Source organism: Zootoca vivipara, chromosome 3 (genome assembly GCF_965207765.1).
Source record: "Zootoca vivipara chromosome 3, rZooViv2.hap1.1, whole genome shotgun sequence".
Classification (NCBI taxonomy): domain Eukaryota; kingdom Metazoa; phylum Chordata; class Lepidosauria; order Squamata; family Lacertidae; genus Zootoca; species Zootoca vivipara.
The window spans coordinates 84,175,921-84,196,483 of record NC_142586.1 but is presented as its reverse complement, the minus strand read 5'-3'; the positions used below and the strand labels follow the sequence as shown (position 1 = coordinate 84,196,483).

General features: G+C 44.3%; 1 protein-coding gene across 5 annotated transcripts in view; it reads right to left on the bottom strand.

Annotated features, from left to right (window-relative positions):
• Positions 1-20,026, bottom strand: part of DAAM2 (dishevelled associated activator of morphogenesis 2) — a 212,942-nt gene extending 192,916 nt beyond the window's left edge. For 2 of the 5 annotated variants that reach the window (XM_035108128.3, XM_088666585.1), the window contains exons 1-2: positions 19,849-20,026; positions 1,309-1,448 (exon numbers count right to left, since the gene is read on the bottom strand). The gene's annotated coding sequence lies outside the window, so the exon portion shown is untranslated. Of the gene's footprint in view, positions 1-1,308; positions 1,449-17,957; positions 18,444-19,848 lie in introns of those variants that run through there. The other 3 variants (XM_088666586.1, XM_035108129.3, XM_088666584.1) reach the window with 3 other exon arrangements.
• Between the last annotated feature and the right edge of the window lie 537 nt (positions 20,027-20,563).

Here is a 20,563-nt window from a genome sequence, read left to right as displayed (position 1 = left end):
CGCTGTTCCCATTGTTCAAGACCCTTTTCATAATAGATGAAAAGAAGAAGCTATGAAGGACTGCCTTTAACTTAACAGCATCTGAGGCACTGAGACAGAAGGCAGCACCTACAAGACCTTTTCCCTTCCTCCACTGGACTCTTCCCAAGAAGGATAATGTGCATCAGGACAGGTGGGAAGACAAAGCAGGAGGGGTAGTGGCTGCTTCCCCCTGCCCTCCCCCAAACATTTAATAGTACGGTTTATAAGCAGCACAGATCTGAGCAAGAGGCTGGTGGTGATCTTAAACATGAGAAAACTACTCACTGAAATGAATGGCTGCATGAGAGCACACAGGCTTTGTGTAAAGGGAGCTACTCTATACATTTATTTCTTGGAATACAGTATATATATATAAACAGGGATGGGGAAAGGGCTGTAACTCAAGAGCATCTGTCTAGCATACAGAAGGTCCCATGCTCAATCTCTGGCATCTCCAGGTAGGGCTGGAAGAGACTCCTGCCTGAAACCTGCCAGTCAGTGTAGACCATACCGAGTTAGTTGGACCAATAGTCTGAGTGCAAGGCATCCTGTGAGGACCCTGCGATGTTCCCAATGTTGTTGGGCTCCAACTCCCATCAGCCCCAGCCAGCATGACCAGGGATTATGGGAGTTGTAGTCCAATAGCACCTGGAGGGCTGCAGCTTCTCCATCTGCTGTATATAGTCATTAACACATCATATGATATGTGGAAATTCTCATAAACCGATAATTTCCTCCCTATCTCGTATTCCTAATCTTTTCCCCAGATTGAAACCTTCACCGAATGTGAACATGTAACGGATTGCTTCCCTGGATGCAGCTTATTTCTGTATTCATCTCAGATTGGGTGCCGTCCCTTCCCCTTTGCAAGAAATTATGATATTACTATATAGCCATCTATTTTTAGCCCATATCCCCAGCAGTGTGCAAAGAGGTAAGGAAATAACATTGACTCATATTTCTGACACCTTGTCTTTATCCTGTATGGTTGGTTTTTTTGTTTTTTGTTTAAATGTTGTAAATCCAGAAACAAGCCTACCGGTAATGATTTTTCCTTATGTGGTGAGTCAGGAGGTCTCCAGCCCAGATAAAAACACAACAGTTTTAGCAGAATAAATACTGTACTTATAAACGTATTGCCATCACCATTAATGCCTACAACACGGATGGGAAATCTGTGAGGCCCTCCCATTCCCATGAGTCTCAACCAGTAGTGCCAAGTCCAACAATATCTGGAGGGCCACAGGCTCCCCAACTCAGGTCTGCATGATCCTCCTCAGTACTTACCTGTGTGATGGGAAGAGACCTTGTTTCCTTCTTCTCTTCTCTCCCCCTGCTTAGGTCCTTATGCATTCAGGTATCAAAGGCGTGATTGTGGGCAATGCCCATCAACGAGTGACCGACGATATTATGACACTTGAGATGATCTGTTGGAGAAATTGACACACATGGTATACAGCAGTGCAAAGGTTGTTCATCTATTTTCATGCAATGTGCTTGTGGATATGAAGAAGACCAGTCAAGGGCCATTTGTCCTCAGCCTCAAGCTCAAATGAGGCCCCAAATTAAGACAACTGTTTGGCGTTTGATATGTTTTGCGACCCACAAGAACTTAAGAATATGAGATGAGCCTGCTGGATCAGGTCAGTGTCCCATCTAGCACAGCATCCTCTTCTCAAAGTGGCCGATCAGATGCCTGTGGGAATCCTGAAAGCAGGACCAGAGCACAGCAGAATTCTACCCATCTCTGATTCCCAGCAATTTGTATTCAGAGACATACTGCCTTTGACAGCGGAGACAAAGCATGGGCATCATGGTTAGTGGTTACCTTCTCTATTATTAAGCAGAGTGAGGCAATTGTCTCTGACAGCAGTTGTTGGGGGGGGGCAATGATGGCAGCCCTCACCAAAGGAATTTCTCCTGAGCCTCCTTTCCACACCTTTCTGTTGGAGGTCAGAGTTGTGTATGCCACATGGCCTTGCCTGCCCACCCGCTATAACTATGCTGTAGGCTTGTTGGAGGACACAATCCCACTGCTAGGCTTAAAGTAATATCCAGCCACCATCTTCCTTGTCCAAGTCTTATCTAGCCACTCCTTCAGATCCGGTTCTGCAAATACTCTTGTTGACCACTTCCCAAACACCAACTGGCAATGGTCTTTGCTTTATGGTTCTGTCCTTGCAATTAACCACAGTGAAATTTTGGACAGATTGTGTAACGTCTGTTGCTCCAGAATAACTGCTACAAATCATTTACTTCTAATGAACTATTTTTATTTTGAAAAGAAACCCAAACAACTCTGCTGGGAGACATTCCCCAAACGGATTGCTGTCATGAAATAAACTCCCCCGGTGACCTCCTTCTTGGGTCCAGAGCGTTTCAGTTCACCATGGGAAAAGTCAATAGGAATCCATTCCCATGTGCATTTCTTCACATATTCCATAATTAATCAAATGTTCATGAAGCTATCATAAAACAAAAGGCTGGTGTTTCACAATAGTTCAACTTCCCTTGAAGTACTAAAATAAGCCTCATGTTTGCAAAAGCATTTACCAAATCATCTAGTAAACACCGTTTTTCCGTATACAGTATCTAGTATTGTTCGTACATGGGCCCTGTTTAAAATTTTGCTCAACAGAATTCGATTCTTCTCACTTCTGCTTTATAAAATGAGTGACATGTCTTCTACCATCGCTTGGGAGAAGTTATGCTAGTGGCTGTATGAAATCCTACGTAGACACACCTGAATTTGGAAAATGACCTGAGCGTGTGAATACTATTTAGAATGTTGCACTAGGAGCTGGGAAAACAGGGTTCATTATCACCACAGAGCCCTGAAGCTCAATGGATGTCGTTGGGGCCAGTCTCTGCCTCTTAGCACAGAGGACAAATGGGGAGAGGCGAGAAAACCATGCACCCACCTTCAGCTCCTTGGAGAAAGGTGGGGTATGCATGTAATATAATACAATATCGTTAGGTTCTCAAGGAAAGCTACTGATTTCCACAGACCCTCCTTGGTGTATGTTGCAATATCAGAATCCAACACTGTTCCTTAATGCCTCTTCTGATGATAGCAGCACTTGAACATCACGGATGTAATACCAAAATAAAAACTTAGTTAGTCTTTAAGGTGCTACTGAAGGAATTTTTTAAATTTTATCACGGATGTAAAACAGCATTAGTTTCTTTATCATCCCCTCTGCACATGTGCGGTAACTCTTTCCAGTGGTATTCCCACCCCCCCACCCCCATAGCAGTTAGTTTTGTAAAGTGAGCATAATGAAAAGACAAACAAAACTAAGTAGCCTATAAAGATGCTTTTTTCTCTGTGTAGCTGTGATGATCACAACTCGGACAAGTTTGTCCACTTACAAGCATTGTGGTCATCTCAAACATAATGTCAGTTAGCCCTTAATACACTTGCCATTAACCCTCACACTGTTGTAAAAAGGTTTTTATACTTTTAAATACAACTGAACTGCATCCTACATGTTCCTCTTCCTCGCTCTTTTTCTTTTCAGACTCGAATAGTACTGAGTAATTCCTTTTAAAACAATTGGCTTGACATTACTCTTTAAGAACAACCGTCTTTTGACTGAGTTAGTCTAGAGCAGGCATCCCCAAACTTCGGCCCTCCAGATGTTTTGGACTACAATTCCCATCTTCCCCGACCACTGGTCCTGTTAGCTAGGGATCATGGGAGTTGTAGGCCAAAACATCTGGAGGGCCGCAGTTTGGGGGTGCCTGGTCTAGAGCCATTCAACAGAATGAGGGTACAGAATGAAGTGGTAACGCCATGGTAAAGCTGCCTTTGGACATCAAGCTCCTTACTGTCCACACTGATTGGCACTGGCAGTGATTTTCCAGTCTCCCATGGTCTGTCAGAGATTGAATCTGGGACCTTCTGCGTGCAATGCAAATGCTCTACCCCAAAGCTCCAGGATGCCAGTAAAGATTGGCTTACCATATTTTAGCTCACTCTTGAGACAAATGATTTTCTCTCCAAGTGGCTCACATCAATAGAGAGGCAGGTGGGGAGGTTGTCATTGGGCTTACAAAAAACTTCCAACTCTACAATTTTCTGATTCTATGAGGGGGGGATGGCAGAGGACAGAGATAAGAATATAATGAGTGTCTGCTGGGTCAGGTCAATGGCCCATCTAATCCAGCATCCTTATGTGACAGATTCTCTCAAGACCTATCAGTCCCAGTGTTCCAAATGCATGGACAGAAAAGAAGGCCAGCTGGGAGGAGGGGCAAAGTACCATAACAATCAGGGTCATTGATCTCAGGGACAGTGGGAGCCAGTAGTGCTGCTAGTAGGATTTACAGCCCACAGTCACCAAAAACTCCATGCATTTTGCTAGAGAGCAAAGAATGCTTATACTATCTAGCTATTTTGCTGATTGTGACCCTGAAAGAGAAACTGGCTTCGGGGAAACAATTTATGAATTTGCAATGAGAAACACCATAAAAACGCAACGCTTTAAAGAGAACTGGTCTATTTATAAAATGTTTGAAGTCATGTTGATCCATTAGAACAACAACAACAACAATCAAAAGATATTATATATATATATATATATATATATATATATATATATATATATATAATGTTATTGTTTTCTTTATGGTCATGGGGGACGGATTTTAAAAAAGATTATGAGAGCAATTTGCTTGTATGAAACATAACAAACAAGAACCAATAATTTTGAGTTTTTAAAATAGCCCCATTTTTTTATTATCTTGTCAAAATAATGACAGGATAAAACCTTTATTAGAACCAGCTGAAAAGTTACAAAACAGTTAGCTAGGTTTATGGGGTTGTTCTTCAGGCTGGGTGATATATTAAACAAAAACAGCAAAAGGGAGAAGGATGTTGGCCACACTCTCTTTTCAGACATGCAGAAAATGTAATTTCATGAGATTCTATGTATAGGATGTGACTGCGGTGTCTATAATGGAAGGAGGCCATATTGAAACTTTGTTAGGTAAAGGGACCCCTGACCATTAGGTCCAGTCGTGACCGACTCTGGGGTTGCGGCGCTCATCTCGCGTTATTAGCCAAGGGAGCTGGCGTACACCTTCCAGGTCATGTGGCCAGCATGACAAAGCCGCTTCTGGCGAATCAGAGCAGCACATGGAAATGTCGTTTACCTTCCCGCTGGAGTGGTACCTATTTATCTACTTGCACTTTGACGTGCTTTCGAACTGCTAGGTTGGCAGGAGCTGGGACCGAGCAACGGAAGCTCACCCTGTCGCAGGGATTTGAACTGCCAACCTTCTGATTGGCAAGCCCTAGGCTCTGTGGTTTAACCCACAGTGCCAGTTTGTACTGGGCCTTTAAAAAGGGATGCATAAACCCTTATGACAGAGGCCAGGGTGTTTTGCCATTGATGGGCAAGGATTTGTGACTCCCAATTGTTCAAGCAACAGAAACAGCACAATGAGCTCTGTCCTCCCTAAATTATACCACTAAAGTGAATAAAGTTTTGGGGTAACCAGGAGTGGGTTTTTCTGTGGAAGGACAACAAACTCCATTCAGTACTGGTATTGATGGGCTTAGAATTCTTTAATCCTAAATGGATGTCTTTTGCATCAGTCTGTGGCCAGCAGATCAGGGGTTTTAGTTAAACAGAAAGTAGATCCTGCAAGCCTGACAACTGCCTGCTCCTGGATTAGATGCTCCAGTGCAGCCTTCCTCAACCTGGTGCCCTCCAGGTGTTTAGGTCTCAAATTCCCATCAACATTGGCCTAGGTGGCTGAGGCTAAAGGCAACTGCCACTCTAAAACCTCTGGGAGGCACTAGGTTGGGGAAGGTGCCTCCACTGCTAGTCTGGATCAACTGTAAACTGGGGAGGGGCAGAGAATTATAGCAAAGTACTGCAAACATTTGCTTTATTAGCCAAACTTTAGAAGCTGCTTTCCTTCCTTGTTCTAACACAAACTCTAGAAGTGCATTGTTTGTACACCACTGCAAACAGCACTTAACAGCACTTGTCTGGAGAAGGAATAACCAATGTCACAATTATTTCCTTACCCTTTTCTGCATGGGCACCATTTGCTTTATGAGCTCTCACTTTTATTTTAAGAAGGAAGGGGGGGAGGGGCAAAAGTAACCTTTAAGAAAAATGGGATAAAAAGTAATGTGAATTGTTTTCCATCTTCCTATGACAGCAGTGGTTTATTTATAGCTGAAGACCAGAGGACGGTCCTCACGTGGCTATTGAAAATGAAAACAGTATGCGGGGTTTTGTTTTGTTTTGCTTTTGTGCTTTTGCAGTTAAAAAAATCTCTCTCCGCATTCCCTAAACCCTTGTTATTGTAACCAGAGCCACATTTCACATTGCTACAATTGAGGGTTATGTAAATTCCAAGGATTTTAAAGGATAGGGCCTGCACACTCTGTGTTTGGCCACAGAGAAGTTGACACAAACGGTTACGGACAACTTTTTTTGAGATGGAGGAAGGTGCTTGAATAAACTAAAAACAGATGAGAGGCACAGTGCAAAATTCAGCCTGAACTGGAACCAAATGCCTTTGGGAGGGTCAGGTAATAATGATTTCTCATTGCCTTCATTTCTTCAGAAGAAGTTCAGGGAGGACAAAACAAACAAAAAACCGAAACATCTTCCAAGCCTTTTCCTGGATGTCCAAAAGCTTTACACTTATTTAGGAGTTTAAAGGGACAACTTATTGACTTTGTGTCCTTGTATAGCTCATTGGTTTCAGTGGGCTGTGTTATTGCACTCTTGCCTTCTGAGCTTCCCATAGGCCTCAGGCTGACCACTGTGCAGAAAGAACATCAGACTAAATGAATCCTTGGGCTATTCTTATGTCCTTAACCAGTGGCAACGCTCTTTCTCACCAGTAATAGAAGCCCAGCCAGAAGGCTGAGCTGAGTGCCTGTTTTACTGAGTCATACTTGGTACAGGGTTTCTAACATTTAATTTTATAGACCTAGCCAAGTATATGGCACTTTATAGTGCAATGCCACCCAGTTTAAAGCAGGGGTCAGCAAACTTTTTCAGCAGGGGGCCGGTCCGCTGTCCCTCAGACATGGTGGGGGGACAACCCAAAGCAATTTTCAACCAATCAAGCAGGCAGAACTCCCCACCTCACATAGAATCATTGAGCATTTAGAGGGATCCCAAGGGTCATCTAGTCCAACCCCCCGCAATGCAGGTATCTCAGCTAAAGCAGCTATGACAGGTATCTATCCCACCTTAAAAACCTCTTTGGACTTCAAAACCTCCAATGAAGGAGACCGGCAGAGTGGCTGCATAGCCTGTGTGTACAGATCCAAGATTGTTGTGCTGCTGTTGTTGTTGTTTAGTCGTTTAGTCGTGTCCGACCCCATGGACCAGAACACGCCAGGCACTCCTGTCCTCCACTGCCTCCCGCAGTTTGGTCAGACTCATGTTGGTAGCTTCGAGAACACTGTCCAACCATCTCATCCTCTGTCTTCCCCTTCTCCTTGTGCCCTCAATCTTTCCCAACATCAGGGTCTTCTCTTCTCATGAGGTGGCCAAAGTATTGGAGCCTCAACTTCAGGATCTGTCCTTCCAGTGAGCACTCAGGGCTGATTTCCTACAGAATGGATAGGTTTGATCTTGCAGTCCATGGGACTCTCAAGAGTCTCCTCCAACACCATAATTCAAAAGCATCAATTCTTCGGCGATCAGCCTTCTTTATGGTCCAGCTATCACTTCCATACATCACTACTAGGAAAACCATAGCTTTAACTATACGGACCTTTGTCAGCAAGGTGATGTCTCTGCTTTTTAAGATGCTGTCTAGGTTTGTCATTGCTTTTCTCCCAAGAAGCAGGCGTCTTTTAATTTCGTGACTGCTGTCACCACCTGCAGTGATCATGGAACCCAAGAAAGTAAAATCTCTCACTGCCTCCATTTCTTCCCCTTCTATTTGCCAGGAGGTGATGGGACCAGTGGCCATGATCTTAGTTTTTTTGATGTTGAGCTTCAGACCATATTTTGCATTCTCCTCTTTCACCCTCATTTAAAGGTTCTTTAATTCCTCCTCACTTTCTGCCATCAAGGTTGTGTCATCAGCATATCTGAGGTTGTTGATATTTCTTCCGGCAATCTTAATTCCGGCTTGGGATTCATCCAGTCCAGCCTTTCGCATGATGAATTCTGCATATGAGTTAAATAAGCAGGCAGACAATATACAGCCTTGTCATACTCCTTTCCCAATTTTGAACCAATCAGTTGTTCCATATCCAGTTCTAACTGTAGCTTCTTGTCCCACATAGAGATTTCTCAGGAGACAGATGAGGTGATCAGGCACTCCCATTTCTTTAAGAACTTGCCATAGTTTGCTGTGGTTGACACAGTCAAATGTTTTTGTGTAGTCAATGAAGCAGAAGTAGATGTTTTTCTGGAACTCTCTAACTTTCTCCATAATCCAGCACATGTTTGAAATTTGGTCTCTGGTTCCTCTGTCCCTTCGAAATTCAGCTTGCACTTCTGGGAGTTCTCAGTCCACATACTGCTTAAGCCTGCCTTAGAATTTTAAGCATAGCCTTGCTAGCGTGTGAAATGAGCGCAATTGTGCAGTAGTTGGGGCATTCTTTGGCACTGCCCTTCTTTGGGATTGGGATGTAGACTGATCTTCTCCAATCCTCTGGCCACTGCTGAGTTTTCCAAACTTGCTGGCTACTCGTGACTAAGTCCGTTTGGGTGCAAAGAGTCTGCTTGCAGGTAAACAATCCCTGAATCCCCTTTTCAACCAAGAACTATGGTCGGTGTGTGGTCCACGAGGCCGGCCTATATAAAATCTCCCTCATGAGCCTCTTGGTTGCTGCCTTCTTGTTTGGTTTCTCTTCCTGGCTGTGCTGTAGTTTGCTGAACTCCCTATGATGCCGATCTCGGACTGTTTCCTCATATTGCGCCTGGGTCGTATTTAGCCCTAGACTGATTCCCTGTGCTTGAGCTTGGCTTGTTTGGACTGCACTGCACCAGCAAAGCAAGCCTAGCAAGTCCTTTGGTGAGAAGCTTATGCCTACTGGGAACCTTGCCCCGGAGGGCACCCGTTGGAGCGTGACTGTCGGTTTTTCTTAGGAGGTATGAATTTGGCCCTCAGGCCTCCGCCTGCTGCTCTGTAACTTAAATATTTTAGTCTTGCCTCTCTGTTTATACTTCATATAGACCTTTGCTTGCTGCCCCACTTCTGTTTCTCCAGATTGCCTGTGAAGGGAACGGCAAGTGTGTGTATCTTTTTAATTGATTACATGTGTTGGGGGTGTGCCCTCAGCCCAAGTCTTAAAAAAGAAATCGTATCTGACGATGGGCCTCAAAGAGGCTAATAGCTTCCCTCATTAGGTTTTGTGTAAATTTTACCCTGTCAGGAGCTTGAGGGCTATAAAAGCAGTCATCGCAGGACTAAAAGCATTTTTTCCCTTCTTTCCAAGCAAAATGAAAAGGAGGGAGGGGGGTTGGAATAGGAGATACAGGCATGATAACTGAGGGGAAAGAGTTTACTACTGAAAGAAACGAAAATCCACAAAAGGCTGTTAAATAATATAGGAAACAGTGGAGCCTAAAATGTGACCAACACCTGACTCAATAGTCTTGGAAAGGCTTCAGTGACTAAGGAATATGTCGTCTGCCTTTGAGTCATCTTGGGACACAGTGAAGAAAAAAGAAAAAGATCTTGAACAAAAACAAATGTCAGCTTCAAAGTCTATGAACAGAAATGTTGGCTTAGAGAGGCAGGGTTCTTGCTTTAATGTTTCCAAATTTGGAAAGTAAGGAAGTAAGCAAAGATTCCTTCCTTGATGCCACTATGTGACAGACCCCCAGATATTGATTCAATGTTTACACCCCTTTCCCTCCTCCTTTGCAACCCTGCCATGGCTTCCTCTTTGATCATTCCTGTCATCTGGCAAAAAGTCCCTTTAGGCCCTTCTTTTTATCCCTAAAAAGCTTCGGAGGGGTTTGGGGGGGAAAAAACTACTGGGCCTCTGAGTGCTTTTATGAAACCCCCACTCTCCAACACAGAACTGGAAGTTCACTGAGTGCCTTGTCTCTTTAACTATTAAGTTGAAGGGGCCAATAGGGACCTCCAGCATTAAGGCCTTTTTCTTGTGTGACTTTTCATTGCTGCAAAACTACTCTGCGGTGAGAGGCAGCTTTAGCGTAGCGCAACTGGTTTAGCCACACTGGGTACTGGCACCACAATAACGATGCAGAACAGAGCATGGGAGGCAGAGGGTACCAATTTTAGCATCACACAGGGTGCCACTGATATATGAGAGCCCAAAGTCCTCCACTATTGTGGTCCATTTTTCCATGCCAGTTTTGCACAGTGAATATTTTGTTAGCATGCATGCTCAAGTGAGGAGAGATGGCATTTATCGACATGGGGCAAAAAGTTAGTATTCAACAGTTTGCTGTGATTTATGAGCACTAGACTTCACTATGTGAGGGGTGTGTGTGTGCCAATTGTTTCTTTATCAGCTGCTGAGGTGGTGTAGCACTAGGCATGTTATGATTCTGTGGGGAATGAGTGGATGGAAAGTAGTCTCAATAAGTGCCACAATGGGGTTAGAAAGTCATATAGCCATGTATTTTTTTGCCTGTATTTATAAACAGTCACTCTCATTAAATCACCATGGATACAGCCCTTTTAATATGCAGAGGAAGGATTTGACATGATTCTAACTCCATTTCATGATATGGAAGTAAATTTAGAAGAACAAGTCAATCCAGAAGAATTACAGGGACCTATTGATTTGTGGTGGCCAGTGCTTTTCTTTCTTTCTAGAAAAATAGGTGCCAGTACTCGCCATGAAGTTGTTACAGTAAGGGCAACACATTTTAACAACAACAAAAAGAAGTGCCGGTACTGTGTACCCTTGAATACCCCCTGAAAGAAAGCACTGGGGGTGACACATTCCTCTATGTCAGGCATTACCTTTTGGGACCAGAGGGCACATTTCAAATTTGGCAAAAAGGCTAGGGGTGCCAGTCACAATATGGCTGTCATGGGGCATACTACAAAATGGCTGTCATGGAGAACGTGGCATAAAACAAAATATAGAGAAACCACCATATGCTTGCCATAGGAAGCCAGCTATGTCCTGACTATGGAGATCACACAACACTGATCTTACACATACACATCTTAATGACAACACATCCTAGTAAATACCAAAGGAGTATCACACAAACATACCTTACATATTTGCCTTGTACCCCCAAGGCTGCAGATATGAGTAGCTTTAAGAATGCAATTTGCCTTCCATCCAGGGCCTGGCCAATGGGCATGCTGCCTGTTGGTAGAACTCGCATTGTAAGAGCTTGTGTGCTGTGTAATAGTGTGTGCACGCTTAAATGGTTGGCTGAGGGGTACCTAGATGATCTGTTAAGAAGTTTTGTAAGTGAATCACTGCCTTGTCTCACCCTTTCTCTGCTTCATTCTTCATTGTTGGTTAGTACCACTATGCTACATCTGGCAAGGAAGCCAGTTATTGATGTATGCTGACTCACACTGAGGCATCGTCAAGATATCTTGGGCAGTTCATAATGCCATGCAGTGCTGGCACAGCCAGGATACCACACTGGTACAGCAGCCATTCTGTGTTTTCCCAACTTGGAAAACTAAGCTTCAGGACGCTGTCAAAAAACAGACCTTAAATTCTGAGACAGAGGAAATTCTGCTTCTGTAAACCTACAGTAAGTTCCATGTATGTTGGGTCAGCAACCCTATAGGTGGTTAGAGTTTTATGAGCCCCTGTTTCTTGTGCCATTTTTCAAACCTGAAGATGACAGGGTGAGAATTCAGCTGGTGGACTGCAAGGAAATTAACAATATGTGCATAGTAAATTTATGAAATTTCCTGTCACAAGATTTTTTGGGGGAATTTGCTGCCACAAGACTTGGTGATAGCTACTAATTTAGAGGCTTTTATAAGGAAATTAGACAAACAAATCGAAAACAAGGGTTCAGATGCACTATGTCCACTGGAAGGACAGATCCTGAAGCTGAGGCTCCAATACTTAGGCCACCTCATGAGAAGAGACGACTCCCTGGAAAAGACCCTGATGTTGGGAAAGATGGAGGGCACAAGGAGAAGGGAACGACAGAGGACGAGATGGTTGGACAGTGTTCTCGAAGCTACGAACATGAGTTTGACCAAACTGCGGGAGGCAGTGGAAGACAGGAGTGCCTGGTGTGCTATGGTCCATGGGGTCACGAAGAGTCAGACACGACTAAATGACTAAACAACAATGTCTGTGAGTACCAGTAGCTGGAGAACAAAAGCAGGCGAGAGCTATTGCCCTCATATCCTGCTTTTGGGCTTACCAGATATATTAGGCTGGCCACTGTGGAAAACAGATTCTGGACTAAATAGGCCTTTGGACTGACCCAGCAAGACTTTCCCTATGTTCTTAAGAACAGAGCACGTTAATATTTGAAGCACACAATTCACTTTAGCATTCCAAAGTTAAAGAAACTGAAAACCAGATGTAACCCAGCACCAGTCAGCGATGTCGCAATGGAGGTAAGTAAAAAGGTAAAGGGACCACTGACCATTAGATCCAGTCGTGACCGACTCTGGGGTTGCGGTGCTCATCTCGCGTTATTGGCGAGCTTCCAGGTCATGTGGCCAGCATGACAAAGCCACTTCTGGCGAACCAGAGCAGCACATGGAAATGCCATTTACCTTCCCGCCGGAGTGGTACCTATTTATCTACTTGCACTTTGATGTGCTTTTGAACTGCTAGGATGGCAGGAGCTGGGACCGAGCAGCGGGAGCTCACCCCATCGTGGGGGTTCGAACCACTGATCTTCTGATCGGCAAGCCCTAGACAGTTCTGGGGTGTTCTAGCACCACAGGGACCCCTGACCGTTAGGTCCAGTTGCGGACAACTCTGGGGTTGCGGCGCTCATCTCGCTTTACTGGCTGAGGGAGCTGGTGTACAGCTTCCGGGTCATGTGGCCAGCATGACAAAGCTGCTTCTGGAGAACCAGAGCAGCACATGGAAACGCCGTTTACCTTCCTGCCAGAGTGGTACCTATTTATCTACTTGCACTTTGATGTGCTTTCGAACTGCTAGGTTGGCAGGAGCTGGGACCGAGCAACGGGAGCTCACCCCATCGCGGGGGTTTGAACCGCCGACCTTCTGATCGGCAAGCCCTAGGCTCTGTGGTTTAAAATAAACTGAAAACCAGATGTAACCCAGCATCAGTAAGCGGTGACACAATGGAGGTAACAAGTGTGCCACAATTAATTGGGTATTCACTGTGGACCTGGAAGACCTAATTTCAAAGGTCTGCACAGCCATAAATGTCTCTGCATGACATTAGGCCAGTCATTCTCTCTCACCCAAACATACCAAACAAAGTTGTTGTGAGGAAGAAAAGAAGATAACCTCACATACTTTGTCTATTTTCCTTTCTACCCTGCCTTTTGTAGAACAGATCACAGGGAAGGTTACAATACAAATCAATCAAATACAGCTTTCCATAAAATACTACTTTAGTTAACAACAAAATCTAAAATTAACACAATATAAACAGCAAGCAAAATCCTAACTCCACAGCATTCCAATGCCCAGTATGGCTCACCTTATTACGCCCCCAAAGTATGAATGAAGTAAAATGTTTTCAACTAATGTCAAAAGGTCACCAATGAGAGGGATAATCAAACTGCCCATCAAACTGGAAAAGGGCCTTATCCCAAATGTATCTTCATCATAGGCCGGACCACCAACAGAATGGCTCATTCAAGTATCTGTGTCCCGAGCTGTTTAAGGCTTGATATACTAATGTTGAAACCTTAAAATTGGGCCCAGTTGCATATAGGCAACCTGTGCAGGAGTCATATTATTTCCCTGTACAGCAATCTGACTGCCACACTCTGCACTGGATACAGCTTCTGGACAGTCTTCAGGGTTTACCCTACATCAGGGGTAGGCAACCTAAGGCACATGGGCCAGATGCAGCCCAATCGCCTTCTCAATCCGGCCCACGGACGGTCTGGGAATCAGTGTGTTTTTTTCATGAGTAAAATGTGTCCTTTTATGTGTGCATCTCTGGGTTATTTGTGGAGCATAGGAATTCATTCATTCCCCCCCCCCCCAAAAAAAATATAGTCCAGCCCACATCATGGTCAGAGGGACAGTGGACCGGCCCACAGCTGAAAAAGGTTGTTAACCCCTGCCATACATAGATTGCATTGCAATAGTCCACACCTGAGGTTACCAGGGTATGAATGAGAATGGCCAAGCTATCTCAGTCAAAGGTGCAGAAGCAGCCAGCTAACTAGCTGCAGCTGGGAAAGGCATTCCAAAGCATTGAAGCTTTTCTGGGCTTCTGATGCCCATTTCAGATCCAAGAGTAACCTCCCCTCTCAAGCTGAATACCAGTTGATGGAAACCGCAAGAGGGGAGCAAGCTCTTGGGCACGGGTCCCGTTAGTGGGTTTCCCCGTTGCATCTGGTTAGCCACTGTGTGAGCAGGATGCTTGGCTTGATGGGTTGCTGTCCTGATCCAGCAGGCTCTTCTTGTGGTTCTTGCATTCACGCAAAGTATTTCATTTGATAGAGAGGCTTCATGGCTTTTTTTATTTACTGGGATTGGGGACATTTTGTTCTAGTCCAGATGGGTCATTTCCTAATACTTCTGACCCATGTTTGAGAACTCGCATTTATGTAAGGCTTGGGAACCACAGTTCCAACTCAGCCTCTCGTTCCTTGCGCCAGGAAATGGCATCCTCTGATTTCTCAACAATCCGTAACTGCGCTGAAATGACTTTACATTCTTCTGGAACTCCCTGGGAGCCTCTGGAAGTTATCCAGCAATCCTGGTCAGCAGAGCAGCAGAGTCATGGCACATCTGGAAGATGTCTATGTGTGGCTGCGCAAATCTAGTGATATCTCACTGTCTTAAACAATAAAAAGTAAAGAGAAATCTACTACAAATGCAATTATTGTCCCCTGATATTGATCAGCTGAGATGGGGGGAGGGGATATTTGACCCCTAATTCCAATCTACTCACGATTTAGAGACGATTAAGTCAAAAGGTCCTGTGGTCGTGACACCAGTAAGCATAAGCCATACAAATGTATTCAGTGATTTAACTGGCTTTATTATTTACTTATTATTATCTTCACACTCTATTTTTCCTTCAAGCTGCTCAAGGTGGTGGACATGGTTCTTCCCCTTCCCATTTTATCCTTACAGGTAAAAAGGTAAAGGACCCCTGGACGGTTAAGTCCAGTCAAAGGCGACTATGGGGTGCAGCGCTCATCTTGGCTCACAAGTGAGATACAAGGGTGCTATTTTAAAACTCCAAGATTGACACCACATCTTTAAGGACAGACAAACAAACCAATGCCACACTGTCAGCAAACAGTACAACCCAACTTTTCTCTCTCCACTTTAAGATCAGTGTCATCAGGAAAATAAGCACTGGTTGGCTACTTCTTGGAGGAGTTTCGATCCAGGAGGGGATCATGAGATTATAACCAAAGCACACATCCATTCTGGGCAGGTAAATATCAGACTCGCATCTCTCTCTTTTTTTCACCAGGAACATTTCCAAATTACTCATGCTCTTGTCCATATATAGATCTTCCACCTCTCATTCCTACCCCCTTTTTCACAATGGGGTGGGGTAAATGGGTAGGTTTAAAGACCCAAATTGCAAGATTCCTGATAAAAGAAATTTCTACCATGCAATGAACACAGTTAGCACTACCACCCCACACATAAACAACTAAAACCTGGGGACACAGTAACAATGGGACTTGCCTCATGATTACAGCTGTTACATTGTCATAGGTATGTTACCAGCCAGCTTGCAGTTCCCCACTGTGCCTGCGTACACCCCATACATTTAAATCAGGTGGCTTCCTCCAAAGAACCCTGGGAACTGTAGTTTACTCTGCACAGAGCTACAATGCCTAGCACCTTTAAAAAGCAACACACACCCCAACCTACAAAACCAGGGTTGGAGTGACTGTGTATGTATTGTGTGTGTACTGTGTACTGAAAGCTTCTAGCAGTAGGAGCACACCTTTCTACTGCAGCCAGCACAGCCACTTTGCCAACTGTGGCCCATTTTTCATTTTATAATGAACAAACTGAAGTCAGTGAAGTTAGCAAGAGCCAAAACAACGTTCCTGTGCATTGTATTTGCTGTCAGCTCCTTTCTCCTTTCAATGGGCTCATTTTAGAAATTTGGCAAATAGCAGTAGCCAACAGATCTGGTGAAGTTATGAGAGTGCTGAAATTCAACTGAAAAAATATTATTCTTGCACCTGACATCCTTTATACATTAATTTGAATCCAGCCCCACCTCTGGAACCTGGCTAATTCCCAAGGCTCAGGCCAGAGGTTTCAGGATTCAGCCTTCAAATGCATGCTCACTCACATCATGCTCCCTTTGCACATCAGACGGAACTGCTTTATTGATTTTAAAAATTCATAAGGAGCTTCCCAGAGAGTCAATCTAATCTCACAGGGAACTCTGGGAATAGAAAGCTCTGAAAGGGGAATGGAGGCAGTGTGGTGTAGTGGTTAAGAGCGGTGGACTCGTAATCTGGTGATTACGAGTCGCTTCCCCGCTACTCCACATGCAGCTGCTGGGTGACGTTGGGCTAGTCACACTTCTCTGAAGTCTCTCAGCCTCACTCACTTCATAGAGTGTTTGTTGTGGGGGAGGAAGGGAAAGGAGAATGTTAGCCGCTTTGAGACTCCTTAGGGTAGTGATAAAGCAGGATATCAAATCCAAACTCTTCTTCTTCTACACCAGTGTGGTGTAGTGGTTAAGAGCGGTGGACTCGTAATCTGGTGATTACGAGTCACTTCCCCGCTACTCCACATGCAGCTGCTGGGTGACGTTGGGCTAGTCACACTTCTCTGAAGTCTCTCAGCCTCAATCACTTCATAGAGTGTTTGTTGTGGGGAAGGAAGGGAAAGGAGAATGTTAGCCGCTTTGAGACTCCTTAGGGTAGTGATAAAGCAGGATATCAAATCCAAACTCCTCTTCTTCTTCTTCCTAAAAACTCTCAGCATCCTTAACAAACAACAGTTCCCAGGATTCTTTGGGGGAAACCATGATTGTTTAAAGTGGTGGGATACTGCTTTAAAAACATGGTGTGAATGGGATCTCAGAACAATATGGTGCCAAGCTGCTTCCTCCTACACCATGGCTCAGTTGAAATTCTCCTACCGAGCTCCAGTAATGATGTCAAACACCTTGAGGGCACCAAAAAGCAGGGCAAAAAATGCAGTAAATAAACATCAGCTAGCATTTCAGCCTCTTATTATGGAAAATATGGTTGGTACCTAACAATATGTTTCTCTTTGAGATACTAGCCAGCCCTGTTCAATTAGTCTATTATGAAGCAGTGCTTCTAGGAAAAGCTGCTGCTTACTTACTGGAAATAAACCCCACTGAGTAAGAAGCCCTGAATAATAACTGCTGTGTTACTCTTTTGCAAATCCAGATGTAATTATAGCAGTGCCAGGCAAAACTTTTGGACCAAAGTGCACAAGGGTAATCACACATGCGTGCACACACACTCCTTTTCAGCAACTTATTTTCCTTCAGCAATGTAAGCTTGCATTACAAGTCATCTTAGATTAGCCGTTGAGCATCTGTCCATTAAAGCATTAGCCAGCTTCATCAGCCAGCGAGGACATTACACTACACACATCAATACAGAAGGAGATTCCAAGAGCTATAAATAACTTACATTCGCCTACATGATTAAGTTCTGTAATCGGTTATTTCAATATAACATTACTCTGCTTCCATCCAGTTCTCTTCTCCCTTTTCAACAGCTTACACACAAACACAAACACACACACACACACACACACACACACACACACACACACACACACAGGATATCTGCAGCCTTGTAGAATTATAAAAGCAGAAACACAGCCTTGAAAATACCTCTTTCAGGGTTGCTAGTGCATGAAGCACCATGACCAGCAGCTCACCCCTGCTCTTCATCCCTGTTCCAGCTCAGTTATACTTTATGCCCACTCATTAAGTTGTGTTGGCTTTTCTGGAGCAGATGTAATGTCCAAACTGCCTTAGATTTTACACAGGCTTTTCAAATAAATAAATAAAAACCTAGCCAGCTAAGGCAATCCAGGATCATGAAGCATGCCAAAAAAAGAGAAAAGAAAAAAGCATTGCTTTCAGATGCAGAGAGAAAAGGGGAAGGAGGGAGGGGGAAGGGGGGAGGGAGCAGGAGATCAGTAGCCCTGCCTGTAAACCAAAAGAAAGGAGATAATAAAACAGAGCTACTTCAGACCTGCTCTTCAGAAGAGTTATTCGTAGCCTCCCATGTGAAATGTGTGCATGTCTTCGTGTTGTTTCTCAGTCATGCTACAGCGAAAAATTAATGACCAAATCGGGTTTTTTTCCTTTCCCAAGGAATTAACTACGGTGCCTCTGCTATTGTTTCACTTTTAATCTGATTTGTAACATGAATGACAAGATTAATCCAATTTAAAGGGTTATGACGGAACTAAGTGGCCCCTGCTGCACAAGGGAGACGTGACAAACAGCAGGATCCTGCTTCCATTCCTAACCATCTTTATTTTAACCATTTTATTATTTCTGACACTGCAAGTCCTTTTAATCAGGTGCTGCTATTGCATCTCTCTTAATTAAACTGTGTTCTGCTGCTTTGCTTCTTGCGAGACAACTAATTTTGGGTGACCTGTTTCTTGTCCATTGTAGCCATCTGCAAGGAGACAGGTTCTGTTATTATTGCATTCCTGTTCTGGCTCATGACCAAGATGGAAACAAGGTTGAACTGAAGTAATTCATCTGTGAAGCCCGAGACGAGTTTCCAGAAACCTGGTGCCCTCCAGATGTTGTTGGGACTCCCAATGCCCTTCAGCCCCAGCCAACATGGCCAGCAGTCAAGGATGATGAGAGCCATAGTTCAAAACATCTGGGCTTGGGGATCAGGTTGACGAAGGCTGCCCTTGATGTTAAATACTTTATTATTTTATTTGCAGAAGCAGAAAATCATGTTACTTCATTGGGCTGATATTGCCCTTCTGAGTTGAAAATCCTTAGTCCCCCTTCTACATTATTGCCAACGATGTGCACACTTAAAAAAAATAAAACCCAAACTACAAAGCAAACAAACATCCTGACTGTTCTTACTGGTTTGCCTCCCTTCCGAAAGTCCTGCTAAGCATCCAACTCTTCAGACCCAAAAGCAGTTCCGAGTGTCTTCCTCTTGTGTAATTCTCAGTCCTTCCAGAGAACCAGCAACACAACAAGGGTTGAGAATGACAGTGAGGGTTGTGGACCCTTTCCCCCAACAAGTCCTTTAGCACAGCCCTCTCCCTTTTGAGCCTAATACACATGATAGGACCAAAAGAAACTTTCTAACAGCACTGCTATGCCACCACAGTTTCACTTGGAGGAGGTGTCAGATGAAGGGATTAAAAATAAACCACACATAGCTCAGAAATCTGTAGAATAATTGGGCTACTAGTTGTGTACTCAGGAATGTGGCTGCACTTGCCAAATCAAAGCTTTAGGGATTTTGTACTGGTTCACATGCTGTAGAGAAAGAACAAGCAACGCTGTCATAATCTCCCCCCCCTCTTGCACCCAAGACTGGATGAGGACTCAAGATAAGCATACAATCCATGCATCTGTGCTTTAGTTTTATACACACACAAATCCCCCAAAACATGCGCCCACTTGCTGTCAGCTTGTGTGTGTAGCATTTCAAAGAAACTAAGAACCTATATTCCAAACCTAAATCCTCTGACTGCTTTTTGATTGCTTCAGAAAAGAAAACAGAGCTTACCCTCTCTCTTTTTCCTCCCAGCCAGGGACTAGAAGAGCTGCTGCACCAGCCACCCTTAAGATGCAACCCCCTTGTCTCTGTGTCATTCCTCCTTTTCCTGCAGTCCTGTAAGTCCACACACTGAGCACTGTTCGCCCTGCTTTCCTTTCACTGCCTGTGCTGTCCTCGGAGTGGAACTGCTGCCGTTTTCACTTTCAGACCAGCCTCCCTCTGCAAGAGCCTGTGACGTCAGGAAGCCTCTACAAGATATTTATGGCTTAAGTGGGCTAAAGTTTCACTAGGTAAAAGCTTGGATTGCAGCTCCTTGGGAATCTTAGTCTTTCGTGCTTCCACGTGAAAAGCTTTTTCCAAATGCAATATAGCAATACAGAAAGCTGCCGTATACAGTCAGTGCCTTGGATCATCTAGCTTAGCATTTTCCACACTGACTGGCAGCTGTTTTCCAGGAGTCGTTTCCAGACCAACTGGAGGAACCAGGGATTTAACCTGGGACCTTCTGCATGCAGAGCAGATGCTCTGCCACTGGGCCACAGCCCTTTCCTGGGGGATTGCTGTCTTTGTACAGGGAGTGAGTAGGGGCAACACAGTAAGCATGGGTGTTTCAGACTGCAACAAAAGCCACTTCTTCCAGAGGGCGCATGTAAAGTGTCTCCGCCACATGCAACCAATGTTCCTGTTGGGTCTGCTGGTTGTGGCAAAAGAGGGCCTCTTCAGC